Below are 16918 nucleotides of genomic sequence, written 5' to 3'. Positions count from 1 at the left end.
TTTTTAAACGTCTCAAAAAATGACAATGACACATAAAAATTACTTAGTAGGGCTGGATGTGGTGGCTCATGCTCGTAATCCCAACACTTGGGAGGCTGAGGTGAGTGGGTTGCCTGAGCGCATGTGTTTGAGATCAGCCTGAGCCAGAGTGAGACCTCATCTCGAAAAATAGCCGGGTGTTGTGGCAGGCACCTGTAGTCCCAGCTACTAGGGAGGCTGAGACAAGATAATCGCTTGAACTCAAGAGTTTGAGGTTGCTGCGAGTTATGACACCCAGGCACTTTACTGAGGGTGACAAAGTGAGACTCTGTCTCCAAAAAAAAAAAATTATTTAGCATTATCGTAGCTTTTTTCAAGGAAATATAAAAACATAAAATAGAATATATTACATATCATAACATAAACATATAATGAAATGTGTGTTTAATAATAAATGCTTATATACATGTGTGTGTATACACATACAGATAAATACATAATTGATCATAATATAAGATATGTTACTAATGTAGGAAAAATAGTTAAGAAATAAAAACAGTTTATATTTCAATGCTCTTTCTTATATGTGACATATTATTCTAAATGGATGGGTGTGAACTCATTTAATTCTCACATTTTGTTGAGTATTATTTTCTCCATCTCATGCGCTGAAGCACAGATAAGGTGAGTGGTTAACTGACTTTGAAGAACTATTCAGAGTCAGGCAGTTTTGCTCCACAGGCTGCTGTCATGACCTGTGAGCTATCTGTCCTGCTCTCTAGAAACACTGAAAACACCAGTCCAGGGTACCATTGGCATAGGGCAGGGAGGAAAATTTCTGTCCAAAAAGTTAATATGGAGAACGCATCATTTGGACAAGGACAAAGAATTCCAGACAAGTAAAATATATATGAAAGAAGAGGTGAAAGAAATGGAAACAGTAGCAGACAGAAACACCACTGCAGACAGAATGAGGGCCGTAAAAAGTGTAAACAAGGAATTGCTTACTTAATTCATCTGCTAGAAGTCAATCCGTTCTAGACAGTCCTGTTGCACACGCCAGCCCTTACAAAGCACCTTGGACAACCTTGGCGTCCATTTAACTTGGAATTTAGATTCTGAAATTTACACTTTCCTTTTTTTTTTTTTTTGAAATATGTTTATAAGTGCCTAAATTTCAGATTGGGATAAATCTGCAGAAACATCTACAGAATGGGAATCGCTCTATATTTCTCAGTTCAATTTCCCCTTCATGCTTTATGTACTCCATTTTAAACATCTCGGTACCAACCATTATTGGCTTCTCTCTGGCCAAACTAAACAAATCTAAATGTTTTCATATGAATTTATGAGTCACCCTCCCTCTGACGTTTAATCATTCTTATGCCGTCCTTGGAACACGGCACCCCAAGGGCCACTGATTTCCCTGCAGAAATCCAGGTATGGTTGATGCCTGAATCTATACAATCTCTTGAGGCTCTGACCCTGGGTGTGTACAGGAGAGAGGAGCCTGTGGTGGAGCCGTAGGAACAGGCACACTCTCGGAGGGCCCTAGTGACTCTGGGAAGATGTATCACTTTTTAAAAGATTCCACCCTTCAGCTCTTTCCCTTGAGCCCAGGAATTTCTAGCTTCCATAATCCGAGTGATTTCTAACAGATGGTTTTGCCTGTAGAATCTCTTGAAAATGTCTTATTTATTTTACCTCCAGGACAAGAAGGATAACTTGTTTCTTCTACAGATTTTTAGAGATTGAATTAATTATCCTATTAGTAAAAACGGTCACATTCACATCTACTTAAGAGACAAATTTAAAACACACACGTATGGACACAAACACGTCCAGATACAGAAAGCTGGGTCTGTATCAATTTTTTGGTATAGGTAAAACTTGCTGAAAAAAATACATTTCCATTCTTAGTCCTGTCAAGAATATAATTGCATTTCATTGTGCTTTTAGAGATAACGACGAAATAAATATCGTCTGACCTGAAAATGCAGCATTTCTTTCTTCAGAGAGAATTTATGGGAAAAGCTGAAACTCTTTGGATACCGAGATATAATAGAAACAAACCGCATCACTTCATAACAAAAAGCGTAGCAGCTGCATTTGCAAAGCCGCTGCTGCAGAGACTGTGGTTTCCAAGAGGTTTTTATTCCAAACACTAGGGGGCACTGGTGATTTACTCAACTCTCTTAGGTTCTTGGGCTTTGAAAAATTCAACGTGTTGCAAGCATCTTTTCAACTTCCAGTGGGCAGGAATGAAGTGGAAAATACCTGTCCGGAAGTCCGTATTTTGAGAAAGAGAAGTTAAAAATATTCTATGTAGAACCTATCAGGAAAAGGAATAGAACTGACCAATCTCTTCCATCCTCGCTACGGTCCTTATACAGAACTTGGACTGGGTTTAAGCTTTCAAACTTGTTAAAGCTAATGCCAGAAATAAAGTTTGCAAGAAGAAGACGGTTGGTTCAAATCCTACATTTGAACACACTATTTTCCTTTCCATTTTATTTTTAATGTTGTGTGGTGACACCAGTTTCCAGCTATTGGAAAGACACTCTGGGCCACAAACAATGATAAAATAGAATTGTTCATTGGAACGTAACAAGGTTAGACAAAAAGGATTTAAAAAATAAGGACAATGAGAGTGTAAGCCACTTTCAAAGATGGAATTTAAAACAGAGAAGCAGAAACTTTAGTTATTATATATTTGTATGATCCGTGCTCTAGATGCTTTGAGACAGGAGGAAAAAATAAACAGCAAATGTAAAAGCAACTGAAAACAAATTTAAAGAGACACCAATATTTGATGTGAAGCATTGAAGTGAAAATAAGCTACCTATTAAAAGCATTGACAATAAATCAGGTGTGACTCGGGTACTCAGAGTTACAATAACCATAGGCCACTATATAACCTGCTTGGTCCATAATTATTTTTTCCATTATAGGTTGTTCTAAAAAATCCATTTTGTATTTTCCCAAAGCTTATAGGCACAGAATTTAGGGAGGGAAGGCAATTTTCCTTTCAGAATCTCCTCTTCCCCGAATATGTCGGTTATTGCTGTCTGCACAGAGGCAAGCATGAGAGGGAGGGCCGGGCATGGGCATGTTCTCAAGATGGGTGGGGAAGCACAGCCTCATAGTGGCCCATGTGCATTTCCTTCCTGCTTTACTGCAGCTCCCTGGAGAACCGTGGCCACTGCAGCCTTGAAAGCCTGCTGGATTCTCTCTCATTCCTCCCTGTATCACAGGTAAAATAAGTCGCCTGCAGCACACTGTGTGCTATGGTGGCATGTGGTATGTGGAGGCCAAGTCATATACAGCCACATTTGTCCAGTTAAATAACCAACTCAGCTCCAACTCCAGGTTTATCTTCTTCTGGCTCAGGCGTCATCTTCTTCCTTTCTAATAATTTAGTTTCTCCCAATGCCAATGAGCCTCCCTTGACCTAAGGATTTACCTCTTTTGCTAACTTGTTTCTATCTCCCAAGAAACCAAATCAGATTAAAATCAGATTGTTTGCTGATTATAATGAGTCCTATGGTGTTAGCAAGAGGAGATAACTGTTGTTTACCAAAAATGATCTTCAGAGTAGCTTAACCACTCAGAAGCTCTCTCCATTTGGAAGGAGGATGGAGCAACTTAACACTACATGATTATATTAGCAGAAAAATCGCCTTTCTTCTCATTGCAAACAGATTATTCTCTGACTAGTCTGATAAAGAGTCCAATATTGGTAAAATGCACAGGGAATTAAACCTGGATACATAATTGTTTTGTTTGTAGAACCCTTTCTGTTTGGTGGGTTTAGATTTTAAAATGTATATGCATATATATGTCATTAAAAACTGGGAGAGAGTGTTGTTTGGGATGCAAAGATCAATGTAGATAGTGAGATAATTATGTTTCTTAGAGAATTGTATACTTCTTTTATAAAGTGTTTATCCATTTATTTTATAAAATAAAAATCCTCATAACTGCTTTGCAAGCCTCTGCATATTCTTTTACATTTTTATGCTTAGTGACTCATATTTATACATAAATGTTTATGACAAGAGCCAATTTTTAGTTTTATTTTCTGGACAACAGCTAATAAATTTTGACCCATTTTTGTTTGTTTGTAAAATTGTAAAATGACCAGAGCTTAATTTGTTACAGTAAAAAATAGAATAGGTTATATAAAAAGCTGTCTTCCTTTTAAAAAATTTCTCTTCTTCAAACAACATTAACTTTATTTTAACTATATACAGTTTGTGTATGTGTGTTTGTGTTATAGCTATTATGACTATTTCATATATAGGCATATATATGAAAAGTATATGTGAAAAGCACATAGTGTATGTGGGCACACACACATATTTTTAAAGTTTTACAGTCTATGGCCTAAAGAACTTTACCTTCCCTTTAAAGAATTCATCACTATTTTATTTAAAGGTAAAATTCTTTATTGAGATTTTTATTCTGGGATTAGCTAGTCTAGGAATTGGGGCCAATTTGACTTTAAATTATTATGTTTGCTGTGAAATATTATTAGGATGTGTTGAGGACATGACTTCTTTGGTGAAGGCTGCTCCATGGAAGAAGGAAAGGATAGAAAATTCTAGATCCCTTAACTACTATTTGGAAGAAAGCTACCCAGAAGGGCAACACACTCCCATCTTGGACTGTGATAGGAGGTAGGAAATAAATATTTATGTTAAGTCATTGAAATTTGAGGGTTATTATAACATTAATTACTCTAAATCTTAGACCCAGTACAGCATCTAATAACATGGTTTTAAATAATAATCCCAAGATGTATGCTATTGAAAAAACATTTCATATCTAAGTAAGTTGGGAAAAAATATGTACTGCATTTCTCTCTTAAAGAGTCACAATATACAGCACCAATCTTAAAGGTCTGAAAATTTCTACAGTCAAAACCAAATGTCTCTTTAACTCCATTTAACTCAACACTTACCAAATGTACACAATCACACAGACAGTAGGACTGACAGTAAGCTGGTACAAAATGGTATAATTATACTAATTGTTCAAAATATTGAAATTCTTTTATTCTGGTTTGTAAATAAACATTGTCTCCACTGGCCCAGCACTAAGGTAACCTAAGTGGGTACTTTCAGTGAGCTGTTTCTGTGCACATCAGCCAATGAGCTAGCCAAAAAAATCCACCATGTGAAATAACTCTCATCACTAGAAGTAACTCCTCAGTCTAGAGAAGCCCCCCACTCTGTCAAGAGAAACAGGCATGTTTAATGCCCTTTGACCTCCTGAGATTTAGTTTCCCACTGTAGGTAGCTATTTCCCCAGAGATATGATCACATGATCTTTCATACCTGTGGCCACTTATTGAAAATTATATCCTCCAGGCTGGGTGCCATGGCTTGCGCCTGTAATCCTAGCACTCTGGGAGGAGGAGATGGATCACTTGAGCTCAAGAAGTCCAGACTAGTGTAAGCAATGGCCAGCCCCCTTCCTCTAAAAATAGACAGGGTTCCCCATCTCTACTAAAACTAGAAAAACTGAGCAAGAGGATTGCTTGAGCCCAAGAGTTGGAGGTTGTGAGCTATGACACCATGGTGCTCTACCTAGGGCAAAAGCTTGAGACTCTGTCTCAAAAAACAAAACAAAACAAAACAAAACAAAACAAAACATAGCCAGTGTTGTGCTGGGTGCCTATAATCCCAGCTACTCAGGAGGCTGAGGCAAGAGGATCACTTGAGCCCAAGAGTTTGAGGTTGCTGTGAGCTATGCCACAACACTCTACACAAGGTGACAAAGTGAGACTTTGTCTCGAAAAAATAACAAAAATGAGGGACTTTCCCTAAAAAATGCAAACATTATGACCTAATTCTTTGTATCCTCAATTAATCTGAAACAATAAAAAATAAATAAAATTATATTCTCCAATATAGTTCCACTTCTTCACAGAACCACCAGCATTATTTTTTCGGTTGAAATATAGACATCCTAAAAAATCCTAACTTACTGACTTGCCAATAAACAGTGGAAATAAAACAAGCCTATTATTTATTTTTAATGCTCAGATTGATTTGAATTGTGTTGCAGTAAGATAATTTTTATCATATACATGAACTTTTAGACTATGCAATAGGAATCATGCAAATTTATATTTAGTATACTTTAGTACATTTAGCAATAGCAGAAAGCCCACTCTGCTATCATACCACAATTCTCTTCTGTATTTGTTAATTTCTTCATCCATTGACATCATCAGCAAAGACTCAGTGACTATTTACCACATACAAATAACTCTAGTTGTGCTACAGATGATAAGGTATCTCAGCCATGGTTATGTTTTCAAGGTCTACTTGTTTGTCTACCATTGCCAAGGTCACATGGTATATGGAGTACAAGTTGCTCTTAGAGTTACAGAATCTGTGTGGCCCAAACACAAGTGTGTTTTCCTGACAATATGTTCCTCTTTCTTGTGTATATATTATCTAAACTACTTAATTACTATACATTATCTTAACTACTTTTACTTTCCCACTTATAAGGGATTGAATAACAAAAGACTTTAAAAAGTGTATTTTATGTATATCATTGCATTGCTTTGTTTTTTCTGTCTTCGTACTTTCTTAACAAGTCCACATATCTTTGGAAAGTATTCATTAATTAACCAGGTTATTTTCTTATTATGATATGATAGACACTGTGATTTACTATTATAATTTTTATCATGTACAGGACTTTTTAGACTATGGCATGGAAATTACATAAATTTTTATTTCACAATGTAAGCTGTAATTGTGATAGTCATTATTCTTGGTACCACTTATAAATATACAACTGAACCTTGTTCAAATTTGATGAAGTCTTTGAATATGGTAAATTACCAATTTCATTTATTTAGAATGGTTGACCAAAAGGATAGCTCACCATTTTCAAATAGTTATTATAGCATATAAAACTTTTCTAATAAGTGCATTATTAAGGCTTAATGTGAAAGTGTCTGTAATTTATAGGGACACAGTTAGCCCTGAGGTAATCTTTATAGAAGATGTATGAAGTCTGACAATTAAATTCTTGAACTCATCCTTGGAAATGTGCTGCATACCTCATTTATGAATATCTCTACAGTCACCTTTGAGGTACTCCCCTTGGAAAGCTACTCACCAATGCCAGTGCCTAGTCCACCCATCAAGCAATTTTGAAACTGTTTCTTTAGAATGGCCATTAGAGCTGTCCTCACATTATTCTTGATATGCTGAATGTCATCAAAACGTCTACTTTTCGATATTTCCTTTTTCTTCAAGTAAAGAAAAAAGTCAGTGGGGGCCAGATCAGGTGAGTAGCAAGGTTATTACAATACAGTTATTTGATTACTGGGTAAAAACTCCCTTATTGACAGTGCTGTATGAGCTGATACATTGTTGTTATACAAGAGACACACCTTTCCTGTTCCAAGATTTTCAGTTAAAATTTTCCTATTTCTCTATTGATGTTTACTTATTCTGCTATGCTTCTCATAGCCAGTGATTTTGAAGCACAATTCAACAAATTTTTGCAATATTTTCATCAGTTCTGCCTATTACTGGCCACCCTAACCTCTCTTTATCAATGATGCTTTCTCTCCACTCTGATAAATGTTTAATTCTTTTGTACAAAGCCATTTTCTTCAGGGCATCATACCTATAAACTTGGACTAACATGTCCCTGATTTCACTTCCATTCTTGTCAACCTTAACAATCAACTTAATCTTGTTCATTGCTGGAATTTAAGCTCTGACGTTATCATGATGACACACAACAACAATAATGAATGACACTCAGCCAGAAACTGCTAGATGTCAACATGAACACAGCTGTGAGACACTGATATATCAAGGTTATGAAACTTTACTGAGTTGTTTGCACAGTGCTGGCAACATAAATGCACAGTGACAAGTTCACAAACTTAATTGTCAGAATTTGTAGCTTCTCATTTCTACCAGGCTATACAAACATTACAAAAAGATAATGATGGAAAAGGGATTTCAGCAAGATAGCCAAATACAGTTGCCTGGTACTTGTCATCTCACATATAAAAGAACCAAAGTAATAAATAAACAACTATATTTTGACTGGAGTGATTGGAAGGATACTCTAAAGAGCACCAGGTGTGTGGCAGAATGACTGTGGAGCATAGAAACCCTGATTAGAACCATAGAGAGGGAAATGAGGCATCCTGCCTATACCACACTGTCTCTCTGTAGGACTGGCTGCTCCTTAGAGGAAAGGTAAGCTGGAGATCACCAGCCAGAGATCCTCAACCATAGATGCCAGCAATCATTGCCATAGGAGAGGTTCCCCATTTCACAGGCCAGAAATCCACTTTAGAAAGTAGCTGGGAGTACATGCAGCTGCACTGCATCAGAGGAGGAGCCCACACTGAGCACCTCCAGTCTCAACAACCCAAAATGCTATGGCATAGTGTCATGATGTCACTGAACCCAATGCTAGCATATGTTCTGCTCTGGAGGCAGAAACTGACTCTCTCCATCCTTGATGTCCCCATTACCATTCCACCAAGTTTATGTGAATGCCTACAACACTGACTCCATCTGGAACCTACACCAGTTTGGAAAACTGAGCCCACAGTGCCCAAACACATGCAGTAGCACATCCCTTTAGAGAACAATCAGCCCTGCACAGTGGGGAAGTTGTCAAACAGTAGCTGAGTTACCAACCTCATGTATACCCACACATGGCTCAACAGCTGCTCCAACGGCAGTCCTAACTCCTTGGACAAACTACCACAGAACCAACTGGCCCTGGTCTACCCATTCATACCTCCACTCAGCCTGATAGCTAATTTGGCAATGACTCTGCCTTCCCAGACAGATCACTGCAGAGTTTTCTGACTCTACTTCACCTACACTTGTTTACCAAGCTTGATGTCTCCTCTAGCAGTATGAGACATAATACTATCTTCCCAGAGAGATCACCATGGAGCCCCCTGGCTGGCTGTGCCCACCTGTGCCCAACCTCAGCCTTACAGCCAGCATGGCAACAGCTCTTACCTTCACAGAGAGCCCAGCGAAAAGCTTGTTGGACTCACGTATCCAGCTCACAGCCAGCCAGCAACTCTCACTCCCAGCAAAACTAGACCACTACTCTTACAAAATGCTGCAGCCTAGGCCAATGAGGCGATCACAGACATCAGTGATGAGCATAACTTCTAAAGAAGAAAACTACAAGAAGATTATGCTACTGAGTTCACCCAGAACCAAAGCCAATGCACCAAATCCAAGGACATTCTAGGACCTACCTATGGGAAAAAGTTCTTCCCTATGAAAACTCTCTACAAAACTATAAAAGGTATCTATTTCTCTAAATACACAGATATCTATGTAGAGAGACAAGAAACGCACACATAAATGAGGAAACATGACAGTTCTAAAGAAACACAATGTTTTAAGTAATAGACTCCAAAGAAAAGGAAGTTTATAAAATTCTTGAAACAAAATTTAAAATAACAATCTTCAGGAAATTCTAAAATTCTATACAAAAGAATATCACTTAAAATAATGATCTTAAGGAAATTCTAAAAAATACAAAAAAAAATGGAAATTCTAAAAAATACAAAATTTAAAATAATGATCTTAAAGAAATTCTAAAAAATACAAAAATACAAAATAATTCAATAAAATCAGGAAAATAATTTATGATCTCGAAGAGATATTCACTAGGGATTAACTTCATAGATAAAGAACCCACCAGATATCTTGGAGATAAAAAATCTAGTGAATAAAATAAAAAAAATGCAACTAAGAGCCTCAATAACAGACTTAAGTCAAGTATAAATAAGGATTCATGAATTTAAATACATATATTTTGAAATAACATGATCAGAGAGAAAAAACAGAAATAAACATGAAAAAGAATAAAGAAAGCCTATTAGACTTATAAATAACCACTAAAAGAACAAATATCTACATTATAGATGTTTGAAACAAAGAAGAGATAAGATAATGCATAGAAAACCTAGCTAATGAATAACTAAAAATTTCTCAAATTTTAGGAGATATATGAACATTAAATCCACAAAGCTCAAAAATTTCCATACAGATTCAACCCCAAATGGTTTTCTGAGAGGCATATTTTAATTAAATTAAATAACTCGAAGACCAAGAAACATTTCTAAAATCTGTACAAGAAAAGCAAAAAGTCACATATGAGGGAATCTCTATTAGATTATCAGCAGATTTCTCAAAAGGAATCTACAGGCCAGGAGAGAATGGGATGTTATGTTACAAGTGTTGAACTTGTTTATAAAAAAGACTATCAGCAAAGCTGTCCTTTAGAATTGAAGAAGAAGTAAAGAGCTTCCCAGACCAGTAAAAACAGAGAGAATTCATTGTCACTAGATAATTTTTAAAGGAAATTCTTAAGAGAGTGATATTCCTGGAATTAAAAGGACAGTAATTGCTATTGTGAAAACACATGAAAGTATAAAAATCACTAGTAGAAGTTAAGTTCATAATTCACATTTAGAATATCTCAGTGATATAATGGTGCTATGTAAATCTTTCAATTCTTTAGTATAAAGGTTTAAAAACAGTCAAAACAATTTAAAACAGCCAAAAGTAACGATAGCTATAATGAGTGGATATGAAAAATGTAATAGATAAAGAAACATATTAAAGCTACAAAAATCTAATTGGAGGAGGGAAAAATGTAGACTATTTTTATGGAACCAAAGTTAATTTACTGTCATCTTAAAATTGTTTACTATACTAAAAGATTTTTTATGTTAGCCCCATACTAATCAAAAAGAAGAAAGTACAGCAAACACATAAATGATACATAGAGAAGAAACAAAGCATAGCATCATAGAAAACCACCAAACCACAAAGGTAGACACCAGGAAAGGGAGAAAGAAACGAGATCTCCAAAAGAACCAGAAAGCCGTCAACAAAATGAAAGGAGTACATTCTTACCTATCATTGATAACCTTGAATAAAAATAGATTAAATTTTCCAATTAAAAGATAAAGAGCATCTGAATGAAAACCAAAGACTGAAAGCAAGACCCAACTATATCCTGCTTACAAGAGACACACTCCACTGTTAAGGACGAACAGACTCACCATGAAAGAATGGAAAAGGGTATAGGTTGAAATGATAACCTTTGAATATTTGAGGTCAGACAATTAAGTTCAGGAACTCATACCAGAAAAAGTGCTGAATATCACCGTGGTCACCTTTGAAGTACCCTCGCCCCTCTCCCTGTCATCCACTAACTATAGCGATATTCAGCAATGAGGTATGTAGGATTTTTTCTAGGATGAACTCAGGAACTTAATTGTCAGAGCTCATGCAACGACAGATCTGATGGCCATTCCAGAAAAAGAGTTCCAAAATTGCTTTGAAGGGTGGACCAGGTGCTGGAATCAGTGAATGGATTCCCAAGGGGAATTCTAGGGTGAGTTCATGAAATTAATTATTTAACCTTGTAAATAGTACAGGTTTGCAATGACCTAATCTTATATATAGAAAACCCTAAAGATTGCACTAAAAAACTGTATGAACTAATAAATTCAGTAAATTTGCAGAATACAAAATCAATATGCAAAACTCAGTAATGTTTCTGTCTGAAGAAAAAATCAAGAAAGTGGTATTATTTACAATAACTATTATAAGACTTTGACAAAAGAAACTGAAGAAGATTAAAAAAAATAAAAACATCCTTTGTTCATAGACTGGAAGAAATAATATTGTTAAAATGGTTAAACCTCCCACAGAGATTTACTTACTTAATACAATTTCTATCAATATCCTAATGACTATTTTTCAAAAATAGAAAACCCTAAAATTCATATAGAAGCACCAAAGGCCCCAAATGGTCAAAGGAAACCTGAGCAAAAAGATGAAAATGAGAGGCATCCTGAACCCTAACTTCAGAATATATTACAAAGTTATGTAACAAAACAGCATGATATTGACATAAAATCAGACATAAGTTTCATTGGAACAAAACAGAGAACCCAGAAATAACTGCATGTACCTGCACCCAACTGATTTTGACAAGGTGCCAAAAGCACATATTGGAGACGAGTCTCTTCAGTAAATGGTGGTGGGGAAATTAGATATATGAGGGACACTATGAAAGATTTGAGATGCACAAAAATTAAGAAACATAAAATCATTTTAAAGAAACATAAAATCGTTTTGATTACTATATTTTCTCAAAACAACCACCATAACAGTCTATGGACTTTTGGATTCTTATAAACCAGTTTTGAATACACTTTTTCCATTCATTTTCTTTAAGTGCTATAGTCTTACTTTTGTAGGCGTGAAAAGCTTCTTCAGAAAAGGCTGGAGGACCTTCTTCCTTCTGCACATGTGACTTTTTACTGTAGGGAACAGGAAGTAATCCCATGGGGCCTGGTCAGCACTGTAGGGGGGATGAGTCACAACTTTACCCTCTTGAGGACTCCAGGAACTGAATGATGATGTTGGCTGTGTGGGTGGATGCATTGCCATAGTGCAAAGTGGTGCCCTTAGTTCTGTCACTGGTTCTGTTTTGAAGGTTCCCAGAACTTTTGTAGGTGTACTGTTGGATACCACTGAGCAGGAGCAGTCCTTTGTTCTTCCAGAGGAGCAGTTGCAACACTGCTTTTGGAGAAGAAAGTGGCTACCATTTTCTTTCTGACACTTCAGAGCTGCTTCACTTTTATTGGTGGATTTTCATTAGGAAAAAAATAACCCACAGTTAACTGATGCTTATTTTCTGGATCAAAATGATAAATCCAAGTTTCATCTCCAGTCATGATGTCAAAACTGCATCTAGACATGCCTCTGTCAAATCCAACCAGCATTTCTTCACACCGTTCAACGCAGATGCACTTTGCTCATCTGTCAAAGTGTGAGGCACCCATCAGGACAAGACTTATCCTGATTCAAAGATAATTATGTAGGATTTTGGACACTGCCAGCAATCCAAACTGTAGTATCACTTCAATATCCCTAAATGTCACTTGGTTTTTTCACAATTTTCCTCAGTCACTGTGGTTGCCCAACACCCACCCCCTCCTCATCTTTTAGTGAAGTTCAGCCTCATCTAAATTCTTGAAACCACTAAAAAATTGTTGCATTGGAAGAAGGTTCCCAAAGACCTGTTGCAAATGCTAAACCCTTTAGTCCTTTAACCTGCTTTTAAAATCATAGAAAATTATTGGACAAAAGTGGTGTCTTTCTAGCTCCATAGCTGACACTGACTGAGTGCAGCCAGGACGGAAACAAATGAAGCCCTCCCAGCCATCATCAATAAACTGAGCACTCTGAAACTCGAATGGGTGAATCAGAAAGATGCCACTGTCCACTGTATTTACTGCACTTGATCTTAGCCAAAAGACCGAGAAGTGATCCATTGTATTTACTGGAAGTGAAATAATGGACCTTATTACAGTGTGTCTCAAAACGTTCATAGTACCCTTCATATGCAGACACAAGAATAAGTCTAGACCCCCATCTCTTACCATATGCAAAAATAAACTCAAAATCAATTAAAGTCTTAAATGCAAGACCCCAAACTATGAAACTACTAGAAGGAAACATGAATCAAATCAAATGATTCACAACTTTGAGCTAAAGTAAGATTTTAAAATAAGACCACAAACTCACAGGAAAGAAAGGCAAAAGTAGACAAATGGAATTACCTTAAAACTTAAAAGCTTTTGTACCTCAAGGGCTACTATTAACAGAGTGAAGAGACAACTGACATAGGGGGAGAAAATATTTGCAAACTATACATCTGATAAGAAGTTTAGATCTATTAGTAGAATATACACACATAAGGAACTTAACAGCAAAAAGAAAGAAAAATGCAAATAATCCAATTTAAAAGGGGCAAAAGGCATTAACAAACATTTCTCCAAAGAAGACATATGTGGCTAATAAGTATATGAAAAAAGAAGGCTCATTATTATTAGTCATCAGGGAAATACAAGTCAAAACCCCAGTGAGCTATCACCTCACTCCAGTTAGGATGGAGTATCAGCAAATATTAGCAAGGATGTGGAGAAAAGAGAACACTTAAACGCTGCTGGCGGGATTGTAAAACAGTACAGCCATTTTGAAAAACACTGTAGAGTTTCCTCAAAAAATTAAAAATAGAACTCTATATGATCCAGCAATTGCACTACTGGGAATATATCCTGAGAAAATAAAATGAGTATGTCAAAGAGATAACTGTACTGCCGTGTGTAATGCAGCGCTATTTATAATAGCCATCTTCTAATCAATCTGTGTCTGTAAGTTTATGAAGGAATAAAGAAAATATGGTATATATATGAAGTCTAACAATTAAGTTTGTGAATTCTTCCTAGAATAAGTGCTCCACGCCTGAGAAACACTAACATCACCTTTGAAGTACCATTCCCCTTGGGAAGTGATACACAAAGCCAGTGTCTAGTCCACCCTCCACAGCAATTTAAACTCTTTTTCTGGAATGACCATCAGAGCTATCATTGTATGGCATACAAAACCCACAACAATAATGAACTCCACTCAGCAAGGCACTGCCACATGTCGACACAAACACAGCTGTGAGGCAATGATATGCCAACATTACAAAACCTTTCCAAGTTGTTGGTACAGAGCTGGCAACATAAATGCATGGTAGAAAGTTCACTAAGTTAATTATGCTAACAATGGCATTCATGGTATTTCCAGAAAAAGAGTTCAAAAATTGCTCTGAAAGATGGACTAGGCTCTGGTATCAGTGCATAGCTTCCTCAAAGGAGTCCTTCAAAGGTGACTGTGATGATTAATATTCAGCAATGAGGTATGTAGCAATTTTTCAGGGATGAGTTCATGAATTTAATTGTCAGATCACAAACACAATAGAATACTATTTAGCCATAAAATGGAATCCTGTTATTTATGACAATCACAGATCTTGAGGGCATCATGTAAAGTGAAATAAGCCAGATGCAAATAGACCAATACCATGTGATCCCATGGTATAAGATCTAAAAATAAATAAATGAACTGAACTTTATATAGAAGCAGAGAGTAGAACAGTGTTACCAGAGCCTGAGGAAGGGTGGTGAAGAGGTTGATGAAGAGAGGTTGGTACATGATGCCACGTGACAATTAGGTAGGACACGTGAGTTCAGGTGTTCTGCTGCACGGTAGGTTGACTGTGGTAAACAGCAAAGCATGAACTATTACAAAGCAGCTGGAACACAGGCTCTTAAATGTTGTCACCACAAATAAATAATAAATCCATGAGTAATAGATACATTCAATACAATTATACCCTATAAATATGTACAATTATAATGTGTCAATTAAAAATAAATAAATACTTTTTTAAAATGGGATAAAGATGTGAAGGAGAGGATATGGAGCTATTTTAACATCAGGCAAAGTAAGGAACAGAACTATTACTAGAGATACAATGAAACATTATGTAATTATAAAGATTTCAATTCATGTAGAAGAGAAAGCAATTTTAAGTAAATATATACTTAATATCAGTGCTTCAAAATAAAGCAAAGTATGTCCACTAGAAAAGCTTAAGATATTTTCAGTTAAATTATACAGCTCTTAATAATGTATAAGTCCACAAAACAATCATAATGGAAATTTCAAATATTTTGAGTTGTATGAAAATTACATTTTTGAACTTTTGGGATATATTTCAAGTAGCATAACATTGCATTTTTCTGTTAGAAAAAAAGGTATTTAAATCAATTATTTAAGCTTCTACCTTACAAAAAAAATAGAAGAACAAATCAAACACCAAGGAAGCAGAAGAAAATAAGATAAAGTAACGAATCAATAAAATGAAACTCAGAAAAACAATAGAAAATATTAATGAAACTAAAATCTGGTTCCTTGAAGATCAATAGCCAAGAAAATCAGAAGAAAAAAATAGAGAATAAAAGCATTACAAATATCAGTGATTATAAAAGGATATATCACAATGGATTCTGTGAACATTAAAATGAAAATAAATGAATACTCTGAAAAATCTTATGACAAAAAATTGACTAATAACTAAACTGGGCTAATATCTTGAATAACATAAATTATCAAAGTTTATATAAGAAATACCTTTAATAAAACTACGTATGTTCAAGATAATAAATTTATAGGTAAAATCTATCTCCCTCTTGTTCCTCCTCTCATCCTAATCCATGCTCAGATAGCTTCAGTAAAGAATTCTACCAAACATTTAAAGATGAAACAATGCCAATTCTGCACAAACTCTTCCATATGAAGACAGCATCACTTTGTTACCAAAATCAAAACATTATAGGAAAAGTGAAGACCATTGATTCTCATGAACACTGATGCAAACATAATGATCTATTAGTGAATCAAATCCCGCGTTCTATAAGTAGAATAATAACAGCCAAGGGAAGTTCCTTCCAGGAATGCAAACTTTGTTCAATATTTATACAACCAATCAAAGGAATACAATTAACAGGCCAAATAAGAAAATCTACATGATCATTTTAACAGATTTATAAAAAGTATTAAAAAAATTCAACATCTTTTTGGGATAATCCCTCTCAGAAAATTACACACAGAATAAACTTTACTCAACCTGATAAAGGATGGTTATGAAAAACCTAGAGATACTATTGCTCATAGTGAAGGGCTGAAAATTTCCCCTAATATCTGGAACAAGGAAAGAATGCTCCTCTCTCATCACTTTGTTTAAAAATAAAATAGGGGGAAAAGCATGTAGATTTGCAAGAAAGCCTTTGGGGACTTCTGAATGAAGGAGTGGCATGACCTAACTTTTCATTTTAAGAAGAAATTAGAAAGAACAATTAGGAGACTTTCATAATAAGCCTGGAAAGAAATGATGTTGGCTTGGATAAGAGTGCTAGTACTGGATGATGTGGATAATGATCAAATTATTGATACACTTAGATGAAATATACAAAAATATTTACAGTCAAATATGG

The sequence above is a fragment of the Otolemur garnettii genome, unplaced genomic scaffold (genome assembly GCF_000181295.1).
Source record: "Otolemur garnettii isolate 467f Iridium unplaced genomic scaffold, OtoGar3 scaffold00131, whole genome shotgun sequence".
NCBI lineage: Eukaryota > Metazoa > Chordata > Mammalia > Primates > Galagidae > Otolemur > Otolemur garnettii.
Note: the sequence above shows the minus strand (reverse complement) of the source record.